The sequence below is a fragment of the Pseudophryne corroboree genome, chromosome 6 (genome assembly GCF_028390025.1).
Source record: "Pseudophryne corroboree isolate aPseCor3 chromosome 6, aPseCor3.hap2, whole genome shotgun sequence".
Classification (NCBI taxonomy): Eukaryota; Metazoa; Chordata; class Amphibia; order Anura; family Myobatrachidae; genus Pseudophryne; species Pseudophryne corroboree.
This window is the reverse complement of record NC_086449.1, coordinates 632,782,179-632,809,995: the sequence shown is the minus strand read 5'-3', so window position 1 is coordinate 632,809,995 and position 27,817 is coordinate 632,782,179. Positions and strand designations below refer to the sequence as shown.

Below are 27,817 nucleotides of genomic sequence, written 5' to 3'. Positions count from 1 at the left end.
ATGCTTAAGACAAGATAAAGGAGCCTTGAAAGGGCACATTTCTGGGTGCATGCCATACATAGTGGGAGGAAAAATGACAATTATTCCTTCTGAAAATTAACTTTATTCTATTCTATTCCAATCAGATTTTGTTCCTATTCTTTCAATAGGATGATATATTATCCTTCCTGTTATACAGGTGTGGAAGAGCACGAGGTAATACTGCAAGCCTTGATTTCTTTCAAAATTACACTGAATGAGTAAAATTTTAGTACATGGTCACTTTACCACCAAATACAGAACTAGCTAATCTTTCATCATACATTGAGAAGCTCCATACCATGCATATCCAACTTGCGGAGAATAGATTAGGGGACATAGGAGGCGCTGCATTTTTCCACCATGATTAATTTTTTTAATTTAACTTTTGCACAAAGAAAATGGTACAGAAAGGGTAATAGGGGAGGATAGACACAACACAGCAGCATTTTATCACTTATTGGCAAAACTGGTCACAGGAACGTCTATATAAAACCACAGGGAAACCATGTTCCTGTACTTCTCTCAGAGGAATCTGACTTGTACATTTCTACTTATGGCCTATGGTTACTAGACCCAATAATAGCCAAGGACCAAATAATTAAAACATTTTGTAATTAACTTATCCATTAAAGATAGCTTTCTCCAGTGTTCTACAACTGAAATGCGGGGTTTCACAAGTTCCTGTGTGGAGAAGTTCTTTTATTGCTGTCACTTTCAGACTCTGGGCCTGATTTTGATTGGAAGTAAAGCAAACAAAGCAAGTACTGTAACTGTGCACCTGGGCAAACCCATGTTGCACTGCAGGGGAGGCAGACGTGCAGAGAGGGTTTGGGGTAAATTTACTAAAACTTCTAAAACAGAGAATTGGTCATGTTGCCCATAGCCAACCAATTCTCTATTGCCTTTTAAAAAATGATAGACAGAATCTTATTAGTTGCTATGGGCAACATCACAAATTCTCTGTTTTAGAAGCTTTAGTAAATTACCCATTAGATTTGGGAGGGATGTTTCCAAACAGAAATCTACACTGCAGTGTAAAAATAATACGTTCTAACATTCGTGGATGACATGGAAAAGCAGCCAGTATTTACCCTGCACAGAAACAATATAAATGTATTTGCTCCCCTTGCATTACAACATGTTTTGTTGGGTTTTTTTTTTTTGCTTTACTTCTCCAAATCAGAATCAGGTCCATTGTGTCCAAATATGAACTTGTTAAATAAGTTACTGAAAAAAACAACAACTACAAATGTATTTTTTTAAATGTTTTATAAGTTTTAATTTGAAAGAAAGAAAAAGGTAAATCCACTGATGACAGCACAGTCTCCCTCTGTACTGAATTTTGCCAAACCAGTTTAAGTTTCCACTTGTAATTAACATATCTGTGTCATAATGGCGTGCATAGCTTGTGGTTTCCTAAAGATTCCCGGTATTGTCGCCACACCCAATATTAGCATTTTGCCGATTCCTGTAGCTGGTCAATACTGCAGGGTCCCACTATGGCAAAGCAGCAGCTGGGAGATGGGGTAACAGTTTGCACTAATAATTACCCATGCTGCAAATATTCATAGAAAAATATACCTTTACTTGACCATTTCAATAACACAGTAAGATTTTTTTATTTTTTTTTAATTATGATTGTAACAATATAACAGTAAAAGTAAATTTCTAGAAAATAGAACAAGAAATAAGTACAAACCACACATAAAGTAACATTTGGAAATATCAAGAAAACACGGGAGCCTGAGAGGCAAACAAACCCAAGGGTGAGTAGACAGGAAGGACAAAAGAAGAGTTTGGGTACACACTAAAGGCACCCACGAGTTGGAGGCGATTGAAGTATGCCTATTGCCATAGGCCAGTGGTTCCCAAACTTTTTTGAATTACGGCGCCCTAGAGTATCAAAAAAAATTTCATGGCACCCCTTGGTCAAAAGTTTCTTATTGAGAAATTTAGAAAGAAATATTAAATTAAAATTAAGTATATTGTGTTTCTATTAGAGATGAAGGGGTTCGGTTTTACTTGGATTATCTCTGGTCTCAAAACGGTATCTTATTGGCTCACGGAGGTCACGTGTTTTGGAGCGCCAATAAGAAAAGTCTGGAAAACCAAACTTTAACCGAGTAAAACCTAACCCGCTCCTCTCTAGTTTTTATGTTATCCTTAGGTTCAATTGTGTGGTGAGGGACAACATTTGCTTATGCTTGTCCACACATTTCATGATTGGCAGCCATCAGCACTGTTTTTTCCTATTACATTGACCAAAAATAATTTGACTGGACCACCAATCCACAGCACCCCTGCCAGTGTCCCGACCTAGGCACAGTTTGAGAACCACTGCCATAGGCAATAATAGCAGGTTAACATAAGTAAAGAGAAGCAAGAAACCAGGTAATATGTAATAGTCAAGGGAAGGAAGAAAGAAGTATCATGGGCCTAATTCAGATCTGATCGCAGCAGCAAAGTTTTTCTTTAATGGACAAAACCATGTGCACTGCAGGGGGGACAGATATAACATGTGCAGAGAGAGTTAGATTTGGGTGGGGTGTGTTCAAACTGAAATCTAAATTGCAGTGCAAAAATAAAGCAGACAGTATTTACCCTGCACAGAAAAAATATAACCCACCCAAATCAAACTCTCTCTGCACGTTATATCTGCCCCACCTGCACTGCACATGGTTTTGACCATTAGAGATAGATTTTGCTGCTATCAGGTCTGAATTAGGCCCCATATAAGGTATCGGGAAACTGAAGGGGGTGAAAAGACAAACAAAGAAAGGGGGATAAATAGAGTAAGAGGGATGTGAATGGCCAATTATTCTCTGTAAAGCACGGAGGAATATGTAGGCGCTATATAAATAACTGGTAATAAATAAATAAGGGGAGAGGAGTAAAGGAGAACACAAGGAATAGAGGGAACAGAGTCAATGCAAATGGGAGATGTGATTCGGGAGCAGAGCAGTCTTAACAGCAGTGTAGGCCCCTGGGCACAGCAATGCACTGGGGCCCCTATCCACCCATCAGCGGAAGGGGTGAGGGGTGCTATCAGCGGCATCTTTGATGTTCCGCGGAGGGTAGGGGGGTTCTATCTTTTGCTCAGCATGTAGGACCTGGAGAAATAATTTCTGCTAATTACTCCTTTACTGCACAAATGGGGTGGGAAGGAGAACACTAAACTGTAGAAGGGGACATTGTGCTGAATGAAGGGGCCCTGGTACATGACTTTTAATAGACAGGGGAGGGGTGGATAGTGGAGTGGGCATAATATTCATAATTTTCCGGGGGTCAGGGCAGCTTGCTTTACTGCAGATACTAGGGACGTGGGGATCAGACTTCAGGAGCCAGAGCAATCCGCCAACAAATATATAAAACTGCATATTAGGCGTGTGGAGCTGAAGCAGAGACCAGCTGCTTGAAGGCTGATATCTCTGGTACTGGGCATAGTAGAGACAAGCTGCCAGTGTCCACTGAAAGGGGAGAGTCACAGCTTTTGAAGTGTACGCTCAGAAAAACTCTGTCAGACAAAACCCGAGATATCTGGCTGGGAAGAACAATTAACAGGCTTGGATGGGGACCACTGCTTTGAAGCCAGATACCTCCGGTTCCCCTGGGCCGATTTTAAAAAATCTGGTACCCCTGGAAAGAGGGGACCATCAGCTATCAGCCTAGGGCCCTTTTAATCCTGGGGCCCTTGGGCAAGAGCCCATTGAGCCCATACGAAAAGTCGGCCCTATTCGGGAGTGGAGGGTAGTTGGAAAAAGAGAAACAAGACTAAATTATGAGGCTGAGGTGGGGGGGGGGGGGGACGCAGCACCAGAAAAAGGGGAAGAGAGTTAATAATCAGGACAGACAAGGAAGGATCGCATTGTAAAACATATACCATGCGTGAAACGTATCCACGGTGTTATTTGAAGACTAGTGATGTATTCCACACAAACCATATCCTGTTGAGCTCCCGACAAGAAGGGGGATCAGATCACTTACAAACTTAGTCATGCTTAATTGTCTGGCAGACAGGAGCACACAAGAGCAACGTCGCCTGGGTGAGAGGAGAGCCAAGCACTGTGACAGAAAGAACAAGTGACTGAATCATTACTAAAAGTGATGCAATCCTTGGGTAATTCCATCATACCTGGAAAAAGGTGCCCACATGACCATATCGCCGCCAACACAAATCATCAGCACTGGGGAACCGTGGGTGGCGGCGCTCTGGGACAAAATACCAACGGGTGTACAACTATATATATTTTCCTTGATAGTTACACTGACACATTAGAATGGATACAGAAGTTCTAATGGCTTCCCAAGAGTCATCACTGAGTGGAAAACAGAGATCTTGTTCCCACACTAGTTAGTAGGAAGCTAGGGGCGGGGAGTCTGGAGTCAAGATGGAGCGATATAAGTAAGAGATGGTACCCCTGCCGGAGGGACAATAAACACAAAGCCGTTGCATTGACGTGTGGAGCGGTTGTTGTTTTTTTGTTTTTGTTTGTTTTTTAACTAAAATACTCCCCAAATTAAATGATGGCTGATCTTTGCTACCAAAGACTGGGGTTACTAAATTAGCCCTGTAATCCATTCTGTATGGTTCACTACAAAGTATGACGCATGCAATACTGCACAATGCTCAGAATCAGGTTGCGTCATGTACTGTATGTTATCTGGCCACTGTGGCAAATTAAGAGGTGATCTACACACCGGAAACACAGAAAGAGAAAATAGCTACAGACTTGTTTGATGTTTTTAGATCAACTGCAAAGAAAACAGCATTATGTTTAAGATTATAGTGATCGCTCGTCCCACTTCTTGTACGGACTATTTAGTCAACTATGGGAATGCATCCTTAGGAGCACATTTTATGTGTGGTATTGCATACAAGGGAAAAGTGGCAGGAAGCACGGTTGTTGTTTTTTTCCTATTTCTGATCATTTTTCCTTATGGTTCATATATAGCATTCTACTACGAAGTTTGTCACAAAAGAAGACCAGGACCTTCAGCTACAACGCAGGACCTGTATGACTAATTCGTAGTCACAGCAAAATGTCATAGTATAATGGGCAATTGATAACAATTTGGGTATATTCAATCTCACTCTGCAGATGTTTGATCAATACTACATAAAAGAGAGAAATCTCTCACTTAAAAGATCATAATTCAGAAGTCTCCTTAAAGGAACTACTTACAAAATGTATGAATTAAAAGACAATCATTTATGAAAACTGCTTTAGTGGCAGCATCCGTGGGGCCGCATCTTCTAAATGTGCCAACAAAGAATTAGCAGTAATCTAATCTGAATGTAACGAACATAAATAAAATATCTCCCAAAAAGGAAGTCCTTAATCCTGGTTATTGTACAGACTAGCAGTAACCAAAGCAAAGAAGATGTGCCCTTAGCTGACCTCCCGTACAGGACTGTCATATGGACGCCAATTATTACTGAAACACATGGTCACGTGGGAGGATCATTTATGGTTTTAAAGCATACACTTTGTATGTAACAACTATATGCAACAAAACAGAAATATACAAAGAGCAGGAACTTGTCAGAATGAATAAGGTGTACTGGCGGGGAACATCTTTTTTCTATACATGGTTGACTGCTATAACTCACCATTCACATGTAACTGACTGTGCAACACAACAGAGAATCACTCAGAGCTACAGTAATAATGAAATTAATGCATTTGCCACCACTGACGTGAAGAGCATGCACACAATTTCAATATCTTCCACTTGGCAGTAGCAATTAAACATGTGCATATAATATTAATAATATTATAATAACTTCAGACTTTTCACTCATTTCTGCTCGCCACTTTAGGAGACTACAAGCAGAAAGGTGTACCCCTCAGCACTCACACCAGAACGGACCAACAACTGAATTGCTCTGTCAGGAGCCCACTAGTTCCAGCCACCAAGGCAAACAGTTGAATCACCCCTTTTAAATGCTATATTGTTTTTACCATTTACAATTAGGACTATAGTATTATTTTAATAATGACATTAACATAACCATAGTTAATTTTCTACAAAGAGGAATATAGGGAGAGCAACATAGCGCATTAAAAGCGTAACAATTTATTAAAAGCAATTACGAACTGGCACTAAAAAAATTAATGCCTACCAACATTGGCGTTAATCCACCGCAAGTATAACAGTATTTTCTTTTAGAAGAGTTTCCAGCTGAACATAGACTATCTTGCTCTTATCCTGTACTGAGCATCAACACTCCAAACCACGACCCTACGCGTTTCGTCACCTGGACTTCATCAGAGGGCTGGCTTGGCATCCACTGAACAGTCATGTTATAGCTCCACCATACATGGCTAATAATCGTCTTGTTACTAATTGCGATTAGTTCCGCCCAAAATTATGCAACTTGAAAATTAAAAGAGCAAAACAGCATACCATACACATAAAAATTATATGGAATGGCATCACAAAAATACAATATAATTTATACAATTATGACTTTGTACATTATTAATGTATACATATATAGAGTATATATATATATATATATATATACACACATACATATATATATATATATATATATATATATATATATATACACACACACACACACACACACACACACACACACACACACATATATATAAAAACTCCATAAAACACTTACTTGTGTTCTCACCAGAGCTAACAAAGTATAATTTATACAAGAAGGTATAGATATCCAAAAAAAGGAGCAGGTGAAAGGAAAATCCATTAAGACAAACAGGGGGAGATATTAACCATAGTTTTAATTAACATGTTAAGCAGCACTTTTAAGAACTCTATATATAAATTTCCCTGGTTAAAGTACACAAAATTAACTAACTAAATAAACAAATAAATAATCCTATCTTCCTTATGGGAGGAAACTGGAAAAATCATAGGAAACCCACAGGGAGAACCCATAAAATGAATGGACAGTTCAGGCAGCTGTATAGTTCTGCATCCATAGAGGAGTCAGACAGACAGGTAGTGACAAGAGAGGGTCTCTATGGAATGGAATGAAACAAAACAAAACATGGCAGTAGTTAAACTAGTCACAACACAACACAAAATGCTAATCTTGTAAACTGATTTGACCTACCAGTCTACTTTGTGGACTTCTATACCATCGTCATACCAAATCAAAACGACAATCTGTCAGGAATGAGAGGCACAGTAGGACACCGAGAGCCAATGTTTGAGGTAAAGTTCAGACAACACATTTTGCGTTTTAGTTTCTCAGCACAATTTCAAAATGAACAAATCAGTGCAATAAAAAAAAAAAAAAAAAGTATTCACCTACTTTTTTTACGTTTTATTTTCTTACAACATACACAAGATACACTATACTATAAAAAAAACATGCTAAAGCATTTTCTTAATTACAAAATGTTAAAAAACACAAGATATTTGAAAATAATTACAGTACATATCTCCATGAGTGGTCCCACATCATGAAGGTCAAAGAACATTCAAAGCAAGTCCGATACAAAGTCATTGAGTAGCATGTATCAGGTGAATGATAAATAGATAGCGAAATAAATTCAATAACTATTAAAATCTGTGTGGGACTGTGCAGTCCGTTTATAGCAAAACAATGGGGTCGATTCAATTCGGCAACTTATGAATAGCGCCGGGAATTAGCTCCCGACGCTATTCAATTCAGCTAAAGTTAAGTCGGCGAATGCCCGTTCTCGCCGACTTAACAGGTAGTTTTGTCGGGAGAACAGGCATTTTCCGACTTAACTACCCGTGGCGATGCTGATTCCTGACAGAATCAGCCTCGCAGCAGCACTTTTGTCGGTTTTCTTCTCTCACCCCCCGGGGATGAGAGAAGAATTCCTGACAATTGCGGGTAACTAGCAGCTGAATTGAATAGCGTCGGGAGCTAATTCCCGGCTCTATTCATAAGTTGCCGAATTGAATCGACCCCAATGAACTTGTAATAAATATGACAAAGTGTTCATCTGAGAACAGATCCATCTAGAGAAACTAATCTAGGATATAGTCTTCTATGGAGGTATACAATCAGAATGTTGCATGGTCTGAATGAAGACATTCAGATTGCCAAAATGGACAGGATGTCGACATCCAACATGCTAACATGTTGGCAGGTTTTTTAAACAATTTTAGGGTTAGTGTTAGGCGCAAATAGCCACCTCCCATACATGGCGCCATGCAGAACAGTCTACATTCTTGTGTCAACGTCAATAAAACATCCTTCTATGGCAGATATCTGAATTACAATCTTCTATAGCAGATATGTGGTCCATGTGAGATCAACAGCCTTCACATTTTATGAATTAAGTTATTTACATAAGTCACATATATTATGCAGCGCTTTACAAAGAAGATTAATTTATCCACTTAAGCTGCTGAAATGGGATCAGTATGAATTACCTACAATCAAAATTCCAATAACAATTAACCGACGGTCAAAATACAGACATTTAAAATACAGACAAGGTCAAAATACCGACATTTAAAATGTTGACAGGTTAAAAAAAAATAAAAAAATCGACATGAGTTTTTCATTGTTTTTTGGTGTGTATGTCGAAACAGGTTGACATAGACACCGTATAAAGTGTACCGCGTCCTCTCGCCATGCTTCAGGCACTGTGCCGAGCGCATATTCCCCCTCCAGGTCCAATGGGATGGTAAAGTATAAAGAAGTCGGTTTCAATAAAAACAAATCATGAAAAACTCATGTAAACTTTTCGACCTGTCGACATTTTAAATGTCGGTATTTTGACCGTGGATGTATTTTAAATGTCGTATTTTGACAATGTCGGTATTTTGACCGTCGGTCAATGGTTGTCGGGATTTTGACAATAGGTAATTTGACCGCATCCTGCTGAAATGGTTTCCGACGGCTTCATACATTATTGGGAAGGGGGGGGTATTTATCAAACCCTGGAGACAGACAGAATAAAGAGATAAAGTATTACCAATCATCTCCTGTTATTTTTCAAACACAGACAGCAAAAGGGACAGAAGCTAATTGGTTGATACTATGTGGTCATGTACTAAACTTTGTTGAGTGATAAAGGGGAGAGAGATAGTACCAGCCAATAAGCTCCTAACTGCCATGTTACAGTGTTTGGAAAATGGCAGTTAGGAGCTTACTGGCTTGTACTTTACCTCTTTCCACTTTATCACTTTCCAATGCTTAGGATATCTGCCCCTTTATCTCACGGTATGCTGATTCCTGTTTGCAGCCTATGTAAGTAGATAAAGGAATACTGTAACCCAACCGCTGGTATAAGTGTAATAGAGCTGCCGAAGGCTAATATTTTCTAATAAGCTAATTAACCTACTAGCATACACATAATGGTAGTTGCTCAAATCAATTTATTGGTCCATCACGACGGGTGCATGTAAGGTGGGATTTATCTCAACTATTTGGACTGTATGCTGATCCAAGTAGTGTATGTTGGAGGATACTGGTGTGCCTCCGGGTGAGTTGGCTCTCAATTTGGAAATACATAAATGTATGACACAAAGTAGGTGTTATTATCATGTAGCGTAGTACAACCAGAACAGAGATGCTTTGCACTGGCTGGTAGCTTACCATGTTTGCAAATATGTGCAACGGAGATCACTGCATTACTATTATCATGTAGGATGTATGTTTCTTTTGCTGGTCCATTACGGTGTGCAGGGGAATATGTTTTTTTATAACCTACAAGTATTTTTTTGGCTTGTAAACTAGAACACCCGGTGAAAACGCAAACAAACGCAAAGAGAACATACAAACTCCACACACATAGGGCCCTGGAAGGTTCACAGCTGTACTTTCAGGTGGTTCTACGGAGCAGCAAAACAAGGGGCTGTAGTTACTACTTATGTCATGACAATTAATGTCAGTTATTTGCATTTATAAAAAGGAAACCCTAAAATTTACAGATAATTGAATCATCATTGGTAAGAAATCCAGAACAAATCAATTTTCAGTCAATAAAGCAAAACGCTCAACACTCCAAATGGTGGTGAATGCCAATGGTCATGCACACATATACAGTATGCGAGTGTTAGTGGTCATAATTAATAGGGCAGATTCCACCGTGTGTGGATGCCTTACATGTAAAATCATAAGCAATTCTTATGCCATAAACCAGATTTGTTTGAAATAAATAACTACCATATTCCGTTTGCAGTTACATTATTTTGTGTGGTAACAGGTAGGCAGGGGAATGCCCTTCCTCTATTAGGAGCACCATTCATATCAGGAAAGTCTGCATGCAGCATCTTTAGGGCATAACAGTAATACCCCTTTCACACTGAACAAATAACCCGGTATTGACCTGGTATATTGGCGGGTCAACGTGGGTCGCTGTGCGGTGTGAAAGGGGTCACTCCCAAATTCAATGCCGGGTCGCACCCTGGAAGGACCAGTTTCCAATTCCCGGGTGCGACACAGCATTGCGATGGTTATGCTTTAAATACAACACAAAATAATCACAGTTTGATTTTTGTAGTCAACAACATTCGAGTAAAGTTATAAAGTGCCCCGACAAGCAGACCCCAATTTTGTCCTGTAACCAGAGGGGAGTACTGTAATGAATACATGGTGATATTTAAGTTAATGCTTCACTGGTGTATGTCAGTGGCTTGGAAAAGAGTAGAGTAAAAGAAAGAAAAGAAACTCATGTCATTCAAAAGCTGGGGCATTTGTGAGTGTGATTCTAAAGGAAGCATGGAGCATCTGAGGACATCAGTAACAGAAACGATACATTCCAAGCCCCTAGAGATTATTAGTAGTGGGTGTGTTTCACAAGCATTGTTACACAACCACGCTGTCTCGGGCCCAGCTTAAGGTTAAACCTTTCTTTAAAAAGAAAAAAGGCAAACAAAACCAAAATTCACTTATTTGCAAGTATGTTGTGACAAGGAGCTAACAAGATAATATTCAAATCATTTTAAATGCTTAGGGGTATATGCAATTGAGGTCGAATTCCCGAAATTGTCGAATTTCGGGACTTTTTCGCCCAAAAAAAAAAAATCGTCAATGCAATTCAGTACTTTCCGTCCAAAAAACGGACTTTCAAAATTCGACTTTTTGAAATTCGACTTTTGTCAAATTCGACTTTTCTGCAATGATACAAGTGCTGCAATTCGACCAAAGTATATTCAATTGAAGTTTGGAAATTCGACAACAGTGCTTTTAGACAGTAAATTCGACTTTTTCAATCCGCCACACTTTGGTGGGTGAAACTAATAAAAAAAATTTAAAACATGTTTTTTTTTGTGTTTTTTTTTATTGATAATAGCATATCTATTTATATTAGAAGGGATTAGGTTCTTGGTTTGTCTTTTTTGGAGGCATAAGTATTATTTATATATTTTTTAAAATAATATTTAAAAAAAAAAATTTTTTTTTAGATGGAATGGTAAAATTCAGAAAAAAAATGGCGTGGGGTCCCCCCTCCAAAGCATAACCAGCCTCGGGCTCTTCGAGCTGGTCCTGGTTCTAAAAATGCGGGGGGGAAAAATTGACAGGGGATCCCCCGTATTTTTAAAACCAGCACCGGGCTCTGCGCCTGGTGCAAAAAATACGGGGGACAAAAAGAGTAGGGGTCCCCCGTATTTTATACACCAGCATCGGGCTCCACTAGCTGGACAGATAATGCCACAGCCGGGGGTCACTTTTATACAGTGCCTTGCGGCCGTGGCATTAAATATCCAACTAGTCACCCCTGGCCGGGGTACCCTGGGGGAGTGGGGACCCCTTCAATCAAGGGGTCCCCCCCCCAGCTACCCAAGGGCCAGGGGTGAAGCCCGAGGCTGTCCCCCCCATCCAAGGGCTGTGGATGGGGGGCTGATAGCCTTGTCAAAATTGAAAGAATATTGTTTTTTCCAGTAGTACTACAAGTCCCAGCAAGCCTCCTCCGCAAGTTGGTACTTGGAGAACCACAAGTACCAGCATGCGGGAGAAAAACGGGCCCGCTGGTACCTGTAGTACTACTGGGAAAAAATACCCAAATAAAAACAGGAGACACACACCGTGACAAGTACAACTTTATTACACACTGCCGACACACACATACTTGCCTATGTTGACACGCCGACTGCCACAGTCTCCGACGATCCGAGGGAACCTGTGAAAAAAATTATACTCACCTGCCAGTGTCCAGAGATGGGGGGGACAGCCTCGGGCTTCACCCCTGGCCCTTGGGTGGCTGGGGAGGGGGGACCCCTTGATTGAAGGGGTCCCCACTCCTCCAGGGTACCCCGGTCAGTGGTGACTAGTTGGATATTTAATGCCACGGCCGCAGGGCACTGTATAAAAGTGACCCCCGGCTGTGGCATTATCTGTCCAGCTAGTGGAGCCCGATGCTGGTGTAAAAAATACGGGGGACCCCTACTCTTTTTGTCCCCCGTATTTTTTGCACCAGCACCAGGCGCAGAGCCCGGTGCTGGTTTTAAAAATACAGGGGATCCCCTGTCAATTTCCCCCCCGCATTTTTAGAACCAGGACCAGCTCGAAGAGCCCAAGGCTGGTTATGCTTTGGAGGGGGGACCCCACGCCATTTTTTCCCGGGTTTTTCCCCGTTTTTTTAAATCGCGGCAAAATCCGGCAAATCGGCCGTTTTTCGCCCGCGGGACTGTCGAATCCGTTTTTCATTGAATATGGTGAATTCCGGAAGCCACCTGCCGGAATTCACCTGTCGAATTGTGTCGAATTAAAAAACGGCGATAATTTGCCGTGATTCGCCGCTAATTGCATATACCCCATAAAGTCTTCAGCTTAATTTATACAGCACCTGAAAACGAAATAAATAAAAAGCAGAAACTGAACGGTTTTCCTCCTTTATATGGAATTTATTGTTTGTTTTTTTACACCACATTACGGCTGTTTACCAAACATATTATTTCTTTGCCTCTATTCTGAGTGTTTCATTCGTGTATTTGTGAAAGCAGGCAGATTTTCTTTCATTTTCACTGGGTTACACATAGCTGAGCCAACCTTATGAAATGAACACATTAACCAGTTCATGGCAAGGCATATTCTATGATGTTTACTATATGTATGTAACATTGAAAATAAATGATTACATTTCAATAGCCAAGTCTTTTTTTATACTGTATTTATTGGAGACAGACAGGATTTTATTCTGGTAGTACTGTACTTTAGTATTTTTAATTTTCTCTGTTTCTGTCATTTTGTCACCTGTACTTTATTGCGGTATTAGGGGCGTATATTACACCTAAGGGTAGCTATAATATATTTTGTTAGCCTGTTTGTAGATGTATTGCAAGTTTCTACATGCTGCCACCAACAGCTATTTTGTCTTGTACATACTGTAAATGCCTTGTTTTTGCACTTGTACACCAATAAAGTGCAATAAAAGTGCACCAAGATTTTGCACTGTAGTAATGTGTAATCATCAAAGTCCAATTTTTTATCACCTTTTAATAAATTACAGTTTTCATGTTCTCTCCTAAAATACTTCCCCACTTAACCTCAGTTATGAGCGACAGAGCGTAGGAAATGCAGTGTTACATGTGGCACGTCACTGGGAAGCTGGATATTACACTGCTACTAGAAATGCTATTCTCTGCAGACGTGAAAGTGGAAGGTGTTAAATGAGACCGTCTGAAGGTAGGTCAAATCTTAAAGCTGGTAAAAAAATTCAAGTAGTTCTGTGGAGTTGAAATGGCTGTGTACCACTCAACACAGAACATAAATAGTACCCTTTTCAGCTCTCTTTCTCCCTTTACTATAATAATATCAAGACTTGTTTTTCCACAGTTTACCAAAACTACTGTATGGTTAGTTTTGCAGAAAGAGTTCTTGTGCATACTCTCACTCCCAGCTCCTCTCAAAGCCTCGGAAAACTCACTGATAAGACAGTTACCAACAATAAAACTTTGCACTGCACCTTGGGACACTTTGGGGGGAATTGCATTTTTTTTGGGGCAGCGCTAATTAAGGGGCACCTAATGGAGTAATTCAACTGTTGCTCTGTTTAGGCGTATCCGGACTCCAGGTCGACACCAAAAAGGTCGACACACCTTAGGTCGACATGGACAAAAGGTCAACATGAACAAGGTCGACATGGAAAAAGGTTGACATGAGTTTCACATTTTTTTAAACTTTTTCATACTTTACGATCCACGTGGACTACGATTGGGAACGGTAACCTGTGCCATGCGCAGCAGCAGCGGAGCGAGGCACCTTGCCCAATGCATGGCGAACGAAGCGAGCCATGCGAGGGGACGTGGTGCACCAACTGCGGTTCCTGGTCACTTTACGAAGAAAAAGACACCAAAAAAACATAAAAACTCGTCGACTTTTTTCCATGTCGACCTTGTGCATGTTGACCTTTTGTCCATGTCGACCTAAGGTGTGTCGACCAATTGGTTTGACCTTTTTGGTGTTGACCTGGAATCCCATACCCCATATCAGCGTGCAGCATCCTGAGGTGGTGAGCTGAAATGTGCGGCTGTGTGGGTGCCCAAACTGTGATTTTTGTGTTGTGCCTATTATTTTACATGGGTTTAGCCGCTTTACTTGGCTAAACATAGCCTCTTTGGGTGTGACGTGTGCGGGGAAAAAAGCATCTGAATATGACCCCACGATATCCCGTCACTTCAGATGGGAGAGCGGACACAGAAAACAACAACTGAATTGCCCCTTTCAGCTTTGTAAGTGAGACACATTAATATTTGTGGTCTAATATCTGATCAGCTGGATTAAAACAAAAAAATATCCAGCAGATGCACATAATTCTGTATCACAGGCAGGAATAATTAGGTGAGGGCATTTATAGATAAAGAAGCAGTATTTGGCCTATAAAAGTATACTGGAAAAATGCTGACTTGCAATGGTTGTGTTATTTGGCACTAGCATGTGTGTGATAGATACATCTTAGGATTCATCTACCGCAGATTGCTCACTAGGCATGTATACAGCAGCTCAATGAAACTATATGTCAAATGTAACATATTTATTGTGCAATTGGTTACTTGCCGATTTAATCCCGAAAATCAGTGACTTCAGTGCATTTACCAACTACACAGAGCAGGTGGTGCTCCGAAAACAACAAATATTATTCACTTTGTAAGCATTAAAAACACTGTCTTAAAAACTATCATTCAGGCCAACAACGACTGGCACCCCATCATTACCAAGTGACCAGGAGCATGCACTTAAAGCACAGCCAATTGGGGAGAAGTACAGCAGGAAAGAGTATACAGGGAAATCCTGAAACTGAAATCAGGGAAATGAGCCGGCTGACCTGACATTTATATACACACTACATAGTCATCATCTGCCTAAATAAATACCTGGCTAAAAACCACAGAAGGAAGATAGAAAGAAAAAACTAAATATTTAGTAAAACTTGTAAGATGTCAGGTTTCAAAGTCACTTAGACTACACTGTGGATGCAGGTAATGTGTGAGCTAGCACAGAGTCCAAGATGATATGGCATATAAATGGAGGTCACATGTCTCCATCATGCCAGTAGTTTTTAGTGAACAGAAAGGCTGCATCCTTATGAATAATGGTGGTCATTCAGAGTTGTTCGCTCGTTGACGTTTTTAGCAACGCTGCGATTAGGTGGAAAATGCGCATGCGCATGGTACGCAGCGCGCATGCGCTAAGTTATTTAACACAAAATTTTGTAGTTTTGCTGGTGTTCGTGTGATGCTTTTCAGTCGCACTGCTGATCGGTGAATGATTGACAGGAATGGGGCGTTTCTGGGAGGTAACTGAGCGTTTTCCAGGAGTGTGCTAAAAAACGCAGGCGTGCCAGGGAAAAACGCAGGAGTGTCTGGAGAAACGAGGGAGTGGCTGGCCGAACGCAGGGCATGTTTGTGACGTCAAACCAGGAACTAAACGGACTGAGGTGATCGCAATCTAGGAGTAGGTCTGGAGCTACTCAGAAACTGCATGAAAATTTTTAGTAGCAATTCTGCTAATCTTTTGTTTGCTATTCTGCTAAGCTAAGATACACTCCCAGAGGGCGGCGGCCTAGCGTTTGCAATGCTGCTAAAAGCAGCTAGCGAGCGAACAACTCGGAATGAGGGCCATTGTTCAGCCCACTAAGTGGGGCAAAGGCAGATAGAAATGGTATCCAGATGATAGTTTCTAAGTAAACAGTCAACAGATAGACACCATATGTTAGACAGACATTAGGTAGACAGGGCCAAAAGGTCAACAGGTTGACATGAAAAGAGTAGACAGTACAAAAGGTCGACATGAAAATGGTCGACATAAAAAGGTAGATAGGTTTTTTTTTTTTTTACATGTTTTTGGACTATTTTAAACCCTCTCTACCCATGTCGGCATTGAGTTGGATATAAACCTAGTGGCGAGCACAGCGAGCCACCGAGCCCGAAGCGTGGCGAGCGTATGCCTTTATACAATTGGGAGGTCCCAGATGACAAAACTATCCACATAAATCACAAAAATGCAAAAAAAAGGCTGTCTACCTTTTTTGTGTCGACATTTTAATGTCGACCTTTTGACCAGGTGGAGTCTATCTACTGACTGTCTAACTAGACACTATCATCCCACACCCAATAGCAATACACACATACAGCCATGGAGCAAGATCTAAAGCAGTGCCCCCTGAACTTATAGCAGGATCGATGCAACCAGTCATACCTGATGCATGCTGGATCACTAATAGCCTGGTTGTAGAGATTTGCTACCACTGTATTATATTATAATGGTTTCCTAGGCAAGCACAAACCACCTCGCAATTTAAATTGCCCAGGTGCACAACACAAGCAAGTGATACACATAAGTTACAAATAGAAAGTACTCAATGGAGACCTATTCAGACTTATCCTAAGGGAAGACTCAGCAGTGATATTTTGGAGAGTCCAACTCCTTTCTCAAGCTTAAGAAATGAGTTGGATTCTCCGAAACATGGCTGCTGCACCTTCACTTAAGATATGTGCATCTGTACTTGTGTTTGTATTGTATGGCTATGCTTTGCTGCAGTGTGTATTTGCTGTAACCTTGGGTGATGATGTAATCTGACTGAGCATACTGGCAGCTCCAGACGCCGGCTCCACACATGGTGTTTCTGCTGTTTTAAAGGTAAGCTCAAGTTTGTCTTTGTACACCTAAAGACGATGTTGCCAGACAATGAAATGTAGTATTTACAACCTGCCATCTCTATCATTTATTTAACCTTAATGCCGCCTGCTACATCTGTGGGATATAGATATATATATATATAGATATATATATATATATATATATATATATATACATACACATACATACACACACTTTATGCCATTTTAATAAAGCTATTGTATTGCCGCACGTTTACTGCGTTACATACTTTGTTGAGGCTCACTAAAGACTACACATGAAAGTCAGAGATCAAATAGAAGCTTGACTATAAAGCGTGTGACAGGTAAGGAATACCAGTAGGCAGCCTAGACATGCTGGGGTCAGTGAGGGAAGGCCTGTAGCACTGTGCTTGGGCAGATTCCCATTCTGCCCTGTTAGAAAGAAAAGTTGGCAAGTCTTTTCACCTCTCTACATCAGCACTGGGCTTCCATGAAGTGTGAGTGCGTGTTCCATGACTAATTTGTTCATGTGTCTGCGGTAATAAATCATTAGGTTGATATATATTTGGGAACAGGAGTACAAGGAGCCGGGATTATTTTACTGTAAGCAAACTACTCCGTGGGCAACTTGTAATTCTTTTTATAGAAAATGACAAAGTAAAGCAAGCTAGTTCAAGAAAAGACTCATCCCCCAAATAATGTGTACATAATAAAATCTCATTTCATTTTAATAAGGATCTCTGCCAGTATTACTTAGTGGGAAATGTTATATTACATTGTGCCTCTCACCTCCTGGCTTATTTTGTTTCCAACTGGTTTGTAGTCATATACATGCTCTTACATAATGTATGCTAGCCCAGTGGGGTTTTCATTTATTAAGGAAACAAATCTAAACTGGTGACAGACATTACCCTGAAACAGCCCTGAAAACACAGCCGATATGTATGCCCCTGCTCAACAAGAAAAACTGGTCCCAATGCTTTGTTTTGTGGTAATCGGACTCCTGAACTGTAATTAAAAGGTTAACTGTAATTAAAGGTTAAATTGTCATCATAGCAATTGTGATCTGTCAGTCTCCATTTATCAATCCCTTCTCAACCACTGTCAGCATATTTACATATAAGGCGGTTAAGGCTGTAGGCTAGGTGGACATTTAATGAAAGAGATAGCCTTGAGTCCAGAACGAATTACTTATGGTTCCTGGTCATCTAACTGATGTATAAAAAAATAAAAAAAACAACAACTCTGTTCATAGAAATATATGCTGTATCACTCATAATTACAGAAAAGTAGGCTACATTTTAATGTCATTTCATTTCTTTCCTCCCTACCAAACACAAGTGTGACTTGAAACAGTATCCTGCTTAACCAATCAGAAGTGACAAAGAATTACCTGAATACCTTGTGGCATGATCTGATGCCTAGCCACTTAGATACCGTTATAACCACTAAAACATTTTAGAGTTGCAGCCTTTAGCTCTCAGAGGTACTTAAAGCCACAAAAAGCAAAATAGACTGAAGGCTGGACCACCTTGCATTATACAAAAGCATATTCTAAAAGAAGATACAATTCCAGTTTATACCAATAAAAAAGATAGTGTTTCCCAACTCTGGTCCTCAGGCAGCCATGACCATGCATGTTTTACAGCTCTCCTCTGTATCAGAAGAGAAATAATCAGTGCCACCTGTGGATCTGTTAAATTGTGTCAGCTGGTACTATGAAAACACCAGTGCACCAATCAGGAGACCTGTAAAACATGCACTGTTAGGGGTCCCGCAGTACTGGAGTTGGGAAACATTGCAGGAGGAATTAATAAAATGCAGCAACATAAACAACCACAAAATGCATAAAATAAAAACCAACATTTAGTGTACAAATGCAATCTAAAGAAGTCAAAAGGGCACACAGTCAGTTCTTTACCATTCAATAAAAAGGGTCAGTTCCATTTGCTGAAATGTATATAGTCTTACTTTATTGCTATTATTCCCCATATTTATATTGTAAAACATTATTGTAGTGATGTGCAGTTACTCAGTGTTCTCTGTGCACTGTGGGTCTATAAGTTCTTACCAACCAACAATTCTTCTGAAATACAAACTGACATCTGCATTAAAAATCTGGAAATCTTGTCTTTTGCATATGGAAGGCAAGGTCATTTCTACACCAATAATGTAAAATATTACTCCTGACAATGAGTGTGCATTATTTCCGTGTTTTGTATTTCTCTCCTGGGGTGTTGAAGATCAATGAGAGACTAAAGAGACAGACACAACTGTGAATACTTTGTTGCATTAGCAACCCATGGTGTTATATTATCCAAGGCATGTATCATCCTTACACAAGACATGTGAGATTATTTGCATGATAACATCAGCGTTCTCACACTGTATGTAGTATACACATTCTTTTTATTTTTCTCTGTATTTATGGTATCCACATCGGAATTTTCCCAATGAGGATACTGATCCAATCCACACCAGGGACTAACACTTTAAGGATCTGAATACGACGCAACCTCACCCCCTTACCTGCAGAGACAGCATGCTCTCTGAAAGTAATGACTATTATCAGTGGATGTTCGACACTAGCATAGATTTAAAAGCTTAAGAGAAACCCTGATCCATGTTTGCGTGGCTTTTATTAGCTAGTGTAATGTATTAAATATATAATGGTGTCCTTCCCTGCCTACAGTTTCCTTGGAGAGTGCTATTCTAAGAGACTGCTTAAGGTATGCTGCGCTATACTCTCCTGAGACAGCTTTCTCCTTTTAGCTCACTTGCCTTACAAGTACTGCTATAGCAAGAGACCTGTGATTTATGAAGCAATCAGTCTTAAGCAGAAAACCAATTTGCCAATCTAGAATGAGCTTAAGCAATATCATTGTTTTTGTCTTAATTCATTTCCCAGACTCTTGTGAGCTGAAAGCTGTATTTTCTACATGAACGGGACATACAGTGACAATGTCTATTTCACCAAGCACCAGGAAGATGGGCAGTAATAGTGCTAGGACTGCACTGCATGCACATTGCACTAAGAATGCCATAAGGAGGATACAGTTACCATATTTCTTGTACAGTTCAGCTCTTGCCTAAACCAGGTCAACCGGTCCCTCAGCAATTTCTAATTATTGTTTTTTCTACTAGCTATTATTTATATGACAACATACTTGGCAAGGGATCGTATTGGAATAAAACAGGCACTTGTCACGAGGCGACCACGTTTTTGCTAAGAATATTTATTTATTTAATTTTACAAAAGACTACACCCTGTTTGCTCAATTTTGTATTAAGCATATTTAAACCAAGTCAATGAATGCTAGCGTGCCTTATTTGGTAATCAGGCTGATACTATCCTAGCACACTTACAAGAGGCAATTAATGTGGTGTTTTCCAGGTGTACCATCATAAGCACTGAAGACAGAAATCATTGACGACACAGTATCATCGTGGTTTATACGTAGTAGATTCTCATTACCTAATATACAGTGAAAGCAGTAGGCCTACAGCCTTGAGAAAGGGTATTTACTCAAAACACATCGGTACTTACGGAACCATCACCTTGACCATTAAGCCAGACTAGCATTTACCAGCTTTGGCAGGATTTTTCGAGGACTAAAGGAAGAAGGATCTAGAAACTACCAACCTGATATATAACATTGCCTCTCTGAGATACCGATTCTATCACTCTATTTCATTTTCTGACGCGGTGGATAGGGCTCACTCAATGATCAGCTACAACTGCTGTTCTGACTGCTCCATTTACAGCACACTGAAAACATCTTACAAGGACAGATGTGTCCTCATACGTCTAGCCTCAATACGCCACACAGTATGAGATGCCTGCCGTCAGTGAGCCGCTATGTCTTATGCAACTCTGCTACCACTAGGCGTCTTTTTTTGCCGAAAATGTGTCTCAGTCGTTCCGGTAGACTGTGCAAATGTAATATGCGATACTTGTATATTTGTACACAACTTTGTATAAGAAGCACCATGGAAGTTGGCATGGACAAAAGCGGACCTATGAAGCGTCATACTTCTATAAATATAAATAACTATGGGGGCAAAGTTACATTTAAAATATATTTAGTGATGAAAAGAAAACATTTCAGCTATAGATTTATATGAAAATTATCCACCTACAAATCTAAAGTTGTCCCCATTTTGTAATGCAACAAGGTAGTCATTGTAACGGACATTACTATTAATATTTGGGGTCAGGGGTATGGAAGCAAATGTCCAGATGTTGCAGCAGTTGTGGTCTGCCTGGCCTGCCCATACCTAGCTGCCTGGCCAGAACCCAAGCAGTAAAATTGTTGCGTATGGCCAACCTAAAGGGCCCTACACATTTAAAGATCCGCCGCCGATCTGCCCGACGGCGGATATGGCGGAAGGGCGACCCGGCGGCGGGGGGGCAGTGAAGTTACTTCACTCCCCCCGTCACACGGCTCCATAGAAGTGCAGGCAAATATGGACGAGATCGTCCATATTGGCCTGCATGCACAGCCGACGGGGCACCAGCGATGAACGAGCGCAGGACCGCGCATTGTTCATCGCTGGTGACTGCACGATATGAACGTTATCTCAGTCAAATCGCCCAGTGTGTAGGGCCTATTACTCACAATCCTACAGTCCATTTACTACCAAAGTCATTAACCAACTCTTACCATTAAAATACAAGATACACTGTACTAGTATTTTGGACACGTGATTCGCCAGGTTCCGGCACTGCAAGGTGTTTTTTTTTCTTTCATACTGCTGCACAACATGACAATAAATTCCTTCATCTTTGTCTGTTCTCAAAATATAAACATAAGTTGGGGACAAATAATGTACAAGACATAATAAAAGTCACTGCAAAAATGAGGTATATTGGGTGTTTCGATAACATGGCCCCTGGGAATGGTGTAGGAGCAGAAAAATACACACGTGTCATTACAATATTTTATAGGGATAGAATGTTGCAGAAGGCCCTTACACACTTATTGCAGTTATCAGTTTTCCTCACCAGAGTCATATAAAGCAAACAGAACTATAGCCCTTATTGCTCAACATGTCTGACTAATGAGTACATTTATCTTGGGGGAAAAAAAAAAAAAGATACCTGGTTTCATTATTTGTGAATCAGAAGGTCAACCATGTGGTCACTCAAACAGCCATATGTTGTTCCTCCTCCAAGACATGAATTCTAAGCTTCCTGAGACTGAGAGCTTATACACGTGCATTACTGAAAGGGCTACTCGCCAATTAAGACAAATACATACATATATTTTTAATTAATTGCTAGAAAGAAACCATTAGACCCTTCACTTCTTTTCACAGCTCCTTTATGGTTTGTCCAGGAGTGCTATTTCTGTGCTTAATTACATGTATGGGAAGAAGCGTATAAACTAATGTACGTGCCAGATTTGATTTATTTCCCCATTTCTTTATACACACACATTATATTATATCCTTTAATGCAGTTCTAATGGGCAGAGTCAATCAGTTGTGGGTTCTAAAGCTCAGAGTTTAACGGCCGGAGGTATTCAGTTATTACGCATTTATTCGGGATTGGGTTAATGGTTGTAAAATTAATTCTTCAATGTCCCCCCTTTCCCGCCGCCCAGCCCACACAACAACAACTCACCACCCTCTGAACGGGTGGGGGTCCACTTGCTGTGGGCGGTGAGGTCTGGGCGGCCCATGGGGCTGGCATCAATCAGGCTGTGCGTCACACTGCGCAGTGCGCAAAGGCGGGGGCAGTCCTGCATCAATAAATAAATAAAAGGTGGTGGCCACCCTAGTCATAAGCTCCAGATGGTATATTTAGTGCAGATCTTTAGTTGCAAGGAAAAATCTGCATTAAGTGTACCCTCTTGGGCTAAACACGTGGGGTATCGGCACTCAATTGGATGGGGTTCAGTATGGAATCCCGGCTGTCGGGATGCCGGTGGTCACATGATCGACACTGGCATCCTGGCATTGAGAATGCTGACAGGGTGTGGGGTAATTATTTTACCCCTCCCCTGTCCCCTAACCCACCTTTGGGGGCGTCTAGGGCTGAGACTCAGGTGGTGACGGCTAGGCCTAAGACCCTGCAGGTGACGGCTGGGGCCAAGACTAGAGGGGTGGCGGCTATAGCCAACCCCGCCCTCTAGTGCCTAACTCTAACCCCCCGGGCCCTAACAGTGACCCCAATACTTACCGTCAGTATGCCGGCGGTCTATATGACTGCGGTTAGTGTTCCGGCAGTGGCATTCCAAGTGGTGTTGGGATTCCAGTGTCGGTCACCCCGACTGCCAGGATGCTAAACGCATCCCAATTGGATAGCTCAGGGCACCTTAATTAGCAGCTAATCGAATCCACCCCTAAGATTGTAAAATACATGAATTCTTATTTACCTGTAAGAAAAGTGCACTAAAAATGAATGGAAGGGATAGCCAATCAGAAAGTACTAAGCAGCATTGTAAGAATGCCTGTCCCAGATAAGACTATACCTCGGGTTTAGTTATGTTCATTTATTGTACAGCTTTACAAGATATAGAAAAATTATTGTGGAAGTTTGAAGTTTAAATGAATAAAAATGGAAACCCACATCAAATATTTTCATCTTGTACACAGAATTTGGGGTGGTGAGGTGGCTGACTTCATTTTACCATCCAACAGCAGTGAGAATAAATACATCTGATGGGAAGATAAAAATGACTAAAGCTGGCGTTCCCTTTGTTCAGATTAATACAGTCCTGTGTATAAATAAATAACCCGTGTTATATTCTGGCGGTGTAAATAGGGGTATAATTCTAGGAGAGCCGTGTCTCAGACTCTTTGGTTTCAAAGTGTATTATTAGTAAAGACTGCCGATGGGTTGGAACTCAAACCAAGACCTATAAAAAAAATCTAAATAAAAAAAAACTATTTTAGTCAAGCCTGAAAAAAATGCAGTTGTTAAAAATGGTTATGTAACATTCTCCCTACATACACAGAACACATGGAGAATGCTGTTTAACATACCTCCCAACTGTCCCGATTTTCGCGGTACAGTCCCGTTTTTCAGTCCCGTTTTTTTGGGGGGACTGTCCCGCTGTCCCACCCGCAGGGGGGTGCAGTTGGGAGACTCATGCAGTCGCCGCGCTTAGCAGTGGTGAATAGATGCGCACAGCGTCTATTCACTGGAGTCAGAGGAAGAGGGGGCATGCCAGCGGCTCACAGAGCGCTGGGCATGCCCCCTTAGTGACGAAAACGGGGCATGGCTCGCGATCGGGGGCCCTCCGCGAAGTCATGCCCCCTTTTCTTAGACCATGCCCCTTTTTCGGCCGCGCGTGTGTCCCGCTTGTGACAAGTTCAAAGTTGGGAGGTATGTATTTAATACCATGGTACAATGTGCACAACTGTGTTGTAAGCCGTAAAAATTCGATTATAAAGTAACAGTAATTTGTCTTGAAGAGTTAAAAAAAAATGTATATAAATCTAAGTTAAAATCTAAACCATTATATTGTCCCATTATACGGAATACGCTCCATAAAAACATTTTCGAGTATCCTCTGCCGTACATAAGCAGAAATGTTTGACACACAGAAATAATAAAGAGCTAGAGACAAAGGTGGACATTTACTAAGCAGTGATAAGAGCGGAGAAGTGAGCCAGTGAAGAAGTTGCCCATGGCAACCAATCAGCAGCTCTGTATCATTTTATAGTATGCAAATTATAGATGTTACTTCAGTACTGACTGGTTGCCATGGGCAACTTCTCCGCTGGCTCACTTTTCCGCACTTATCACTGCTTAGTAAATGTCCCCATGAGACTGTGGGGCAGATGTACTAAGCATTGGCGAGAGATAAAGTTGAGAGAGCTAAAGTACCAGTCAACCAGCTCCTGCCATTTTTTACATAGCCTGTAAATGACAGTTAGGAGCTGATTGGTTGGTACTTTATCTCTCTCCACTTTATCACTGTAAAGGGTTTAGTATATGTTCTCCAAAGTGAAGAGAGAAAGTACCAACCAATCAACTCCTGTCATTTTTCAAACACAGACTGTATGGCAGTCAGGAGCTGATTGGCTGGTATTTTACGTCTCTCGACGGTTTAGTACATCTCCCCATTCACTCAAAAATAGAAACCATTTTGTGCTCAGACTCATGATATCAAAAGTGAGGCCAAAACAATACTAAAGTAAATGATTAAAGGATCTATTCATTGAAAAATGGATTATGCTCTCCAATTAGTTCTGGATTCTGAAATCACTTAGCCATAGGGTTACAGTAATAAGAACAGGGGGGCAGATGTATTAAGCATGGGGAAGTGATAAAGAAGTGATAAGTGGAAGGTGATAATACACCAGCCAATCATTACGGATTTGAAAAATGACAGTTAGGAGCCGATTGGCTGGTGTGTTATCACCTTCCACTTATCACTTCTTTATCACTTCTTCAGGCTTAATACATCTGCCCCAGGGTTGCTTATTGCCACTCCTGTAAAATTCTCATAACAGCTATCAGAAATGCTAGCCAGGTCTACATGCCTTAGGCACTGGGCAGTGTCAATTCTTTAGGTCTCAATTTTGGCAGCGCTGCCCAGCTGAAATAAACAAACAAAACACGTGCAAGCAAAAGTTTGTGGATACAGTCTGCACTGGATATTTATTTAGTAAGATACATATTTGCAAAACTCAAAGTATAAAAGTGACAAACCAAATAAACCTCACACTCGCTTTGTTGTGCATTTTTATGGTATAATCTGCATTTGTTGTCCGTTCGCAACCAAAACATTAAAATAGTGTAATAAAGTATGTACTGTTGTTGGTGTGCAGGCATGTGGTCTGCGTAGCACAAGACTACAAAACTGTTTATTCATTGCAGGCTATTGGAGTTCGGACAAAAGCCAACATTTGTGGCCTTTAGATCATGTGCTCAGTGAGAGTGCTGCGTGCATTTAGATCCATGCTCCTCCTGTGAGTTATGAGGAACTTGATCAGAGCAACAGAATCTATTTCCAGGTCAGTCTACTACATTGTGGTTGGGGGAAGAGTTAGATCTTGATATTAGTTTCAATTAGACAACAAAACAAGGCATTTGTGTATTTATAGATTGGAATAGGGAATTTGGTAGTAGCTGCCAAGTTTAAGATTAATAATTTATCATTAGCGTCACAAAATTAAGCAGAGAATAAACAGTGGAAATGGTGAGGCAATAGCAGTACTGTAATGAAACAGTTAAATCCAATAAATAAAGATTAATGAATGTAGCAGAAGTATAAATAGCATTTTATCTAAAACTGCCTTTTCGGACAGTTTTGAGAATGTCTCTTTTAAAATCCCTAATAACATGACCAATAAATATCTTCAATGAGATAAGACACAGCAGTCTCACACACAGGTGGATCTTCCAAATCACCCTGGATGCCAAATCAGTATCCACTTCAGCCACCTTGGACTAGATGTGTTCAAACAGAAACCGAGCAGCTGGATGCCTTCCGGCATCACAGTGAGAGAGCAGTGGGAAGATGACAACACAAAAGGGAGAGAGAAAGTGGTCTCTTTCAGGATGCCCTTACTACTAAACTTGCTGTTCTCATCAATTTCCCCAGGACAGTTTGCTGACACTGGACTTTATCAACATACCAAACAATCAGTAATGACAGACAGCTTGCTGAGCACTGACATTATAATGAAACATGCAAACGGAAAAAAATTACTGATTTCACAACTATTCAGGTTCTTATAGATTACTTTTGCATTTGTCATTGTCAATGACTTGTTACAGCATTACACTTATGTTAAATAAAAGGTTATAAATATTAGTTTAATCTAAGCTCTAAATATGTCTAAAGGTGCATCCATACGGTGAGGTTCAGGCTAACCCCGATTCTCACTGTACGATAGGGACTAGGTCGGTATCGCAAGAATATAATGACTGTGCGATACTGGCTTTGTACCATTTTGGCCAAGTGTCAATTTTGACTATCTTTTCTATGAGATACTCAAAACTGACTTGTCTGCCCAGCCTATCTAGGCCGATGCGTGGCCGACCACGCGGGGCCACGCATCGGCATCGCAAAGTGACTTTCACCTTGCGACCTGCACTAACTTTCCTTACAATTTTGACTATATAGTCAAAATTGTAAGAAAATATCTCACTGTGTGTACACACCTTAAGTGGTAGTGGTAGGCAAGGAATGCAAACACATAACTTACACACTGCATTTTCTAGTATTATGATTCCATTTTCCATACTAGTAAATTGTAATGTCATTTGGATCACTACAGGAAAGCAATGCTAGCTAGGGAGGCCAATCCCGGGCATCGGGATTGAAAAATGGTGAATCTTGGGATTGGCTTTTCCCTATCTGTCCGCCCCCCTCGCTTCGCCCCACCCAAATACATAACTCGCCATACAACAGGGGCGGGTGGGAAACATACAGTGCGTCTCTCTCTGCGGCTCTCAGCAGCAGGTGTCGGCGGACGGCGTGACCTGTGACTGCACGCCACGCTGCGCGGGGGAGCCGGGCAGTGTCTGAGCGTCTTGAGGACGCTCAATGCTGCCCGGCTTCAAAAAACTAAGGGCCGCCTGATCCCTCAATCCCCGGGATTGGAGCTTCCAATCCCGGGATTGAATCCTGAACGTTTTTGGGCCTAAATCCCGGGATCCCGCCAATCCCAATACCGGGGTCGGCCTCCCTAATGCCAGCGCATTCTGACAATGCACAAAATGTACTGTAGGTGTATCTTTTTACAATTTCCACCTTTCTCCAGCTATTACATTAGTTACAGACCTATGTCCCACAACACT

The 27,817-nt window shown here is 41.0% G+C and overlaps 1 protein-coding gene across 6 annotated transcripts in view; it reads right to left on the bottom strand.

Moving 5' to 3' along the window:
• Window positions 1-27,817, bottom strand: part of NR3C1 (nuclear receptor subfamily 3 group C member 1) — a 192,292-nt gene that overhangs the window by 157,786 nt on the left and 6,689 nt on the right. The gene's annotated exons all lie outside the window — the stretch shown is intronic.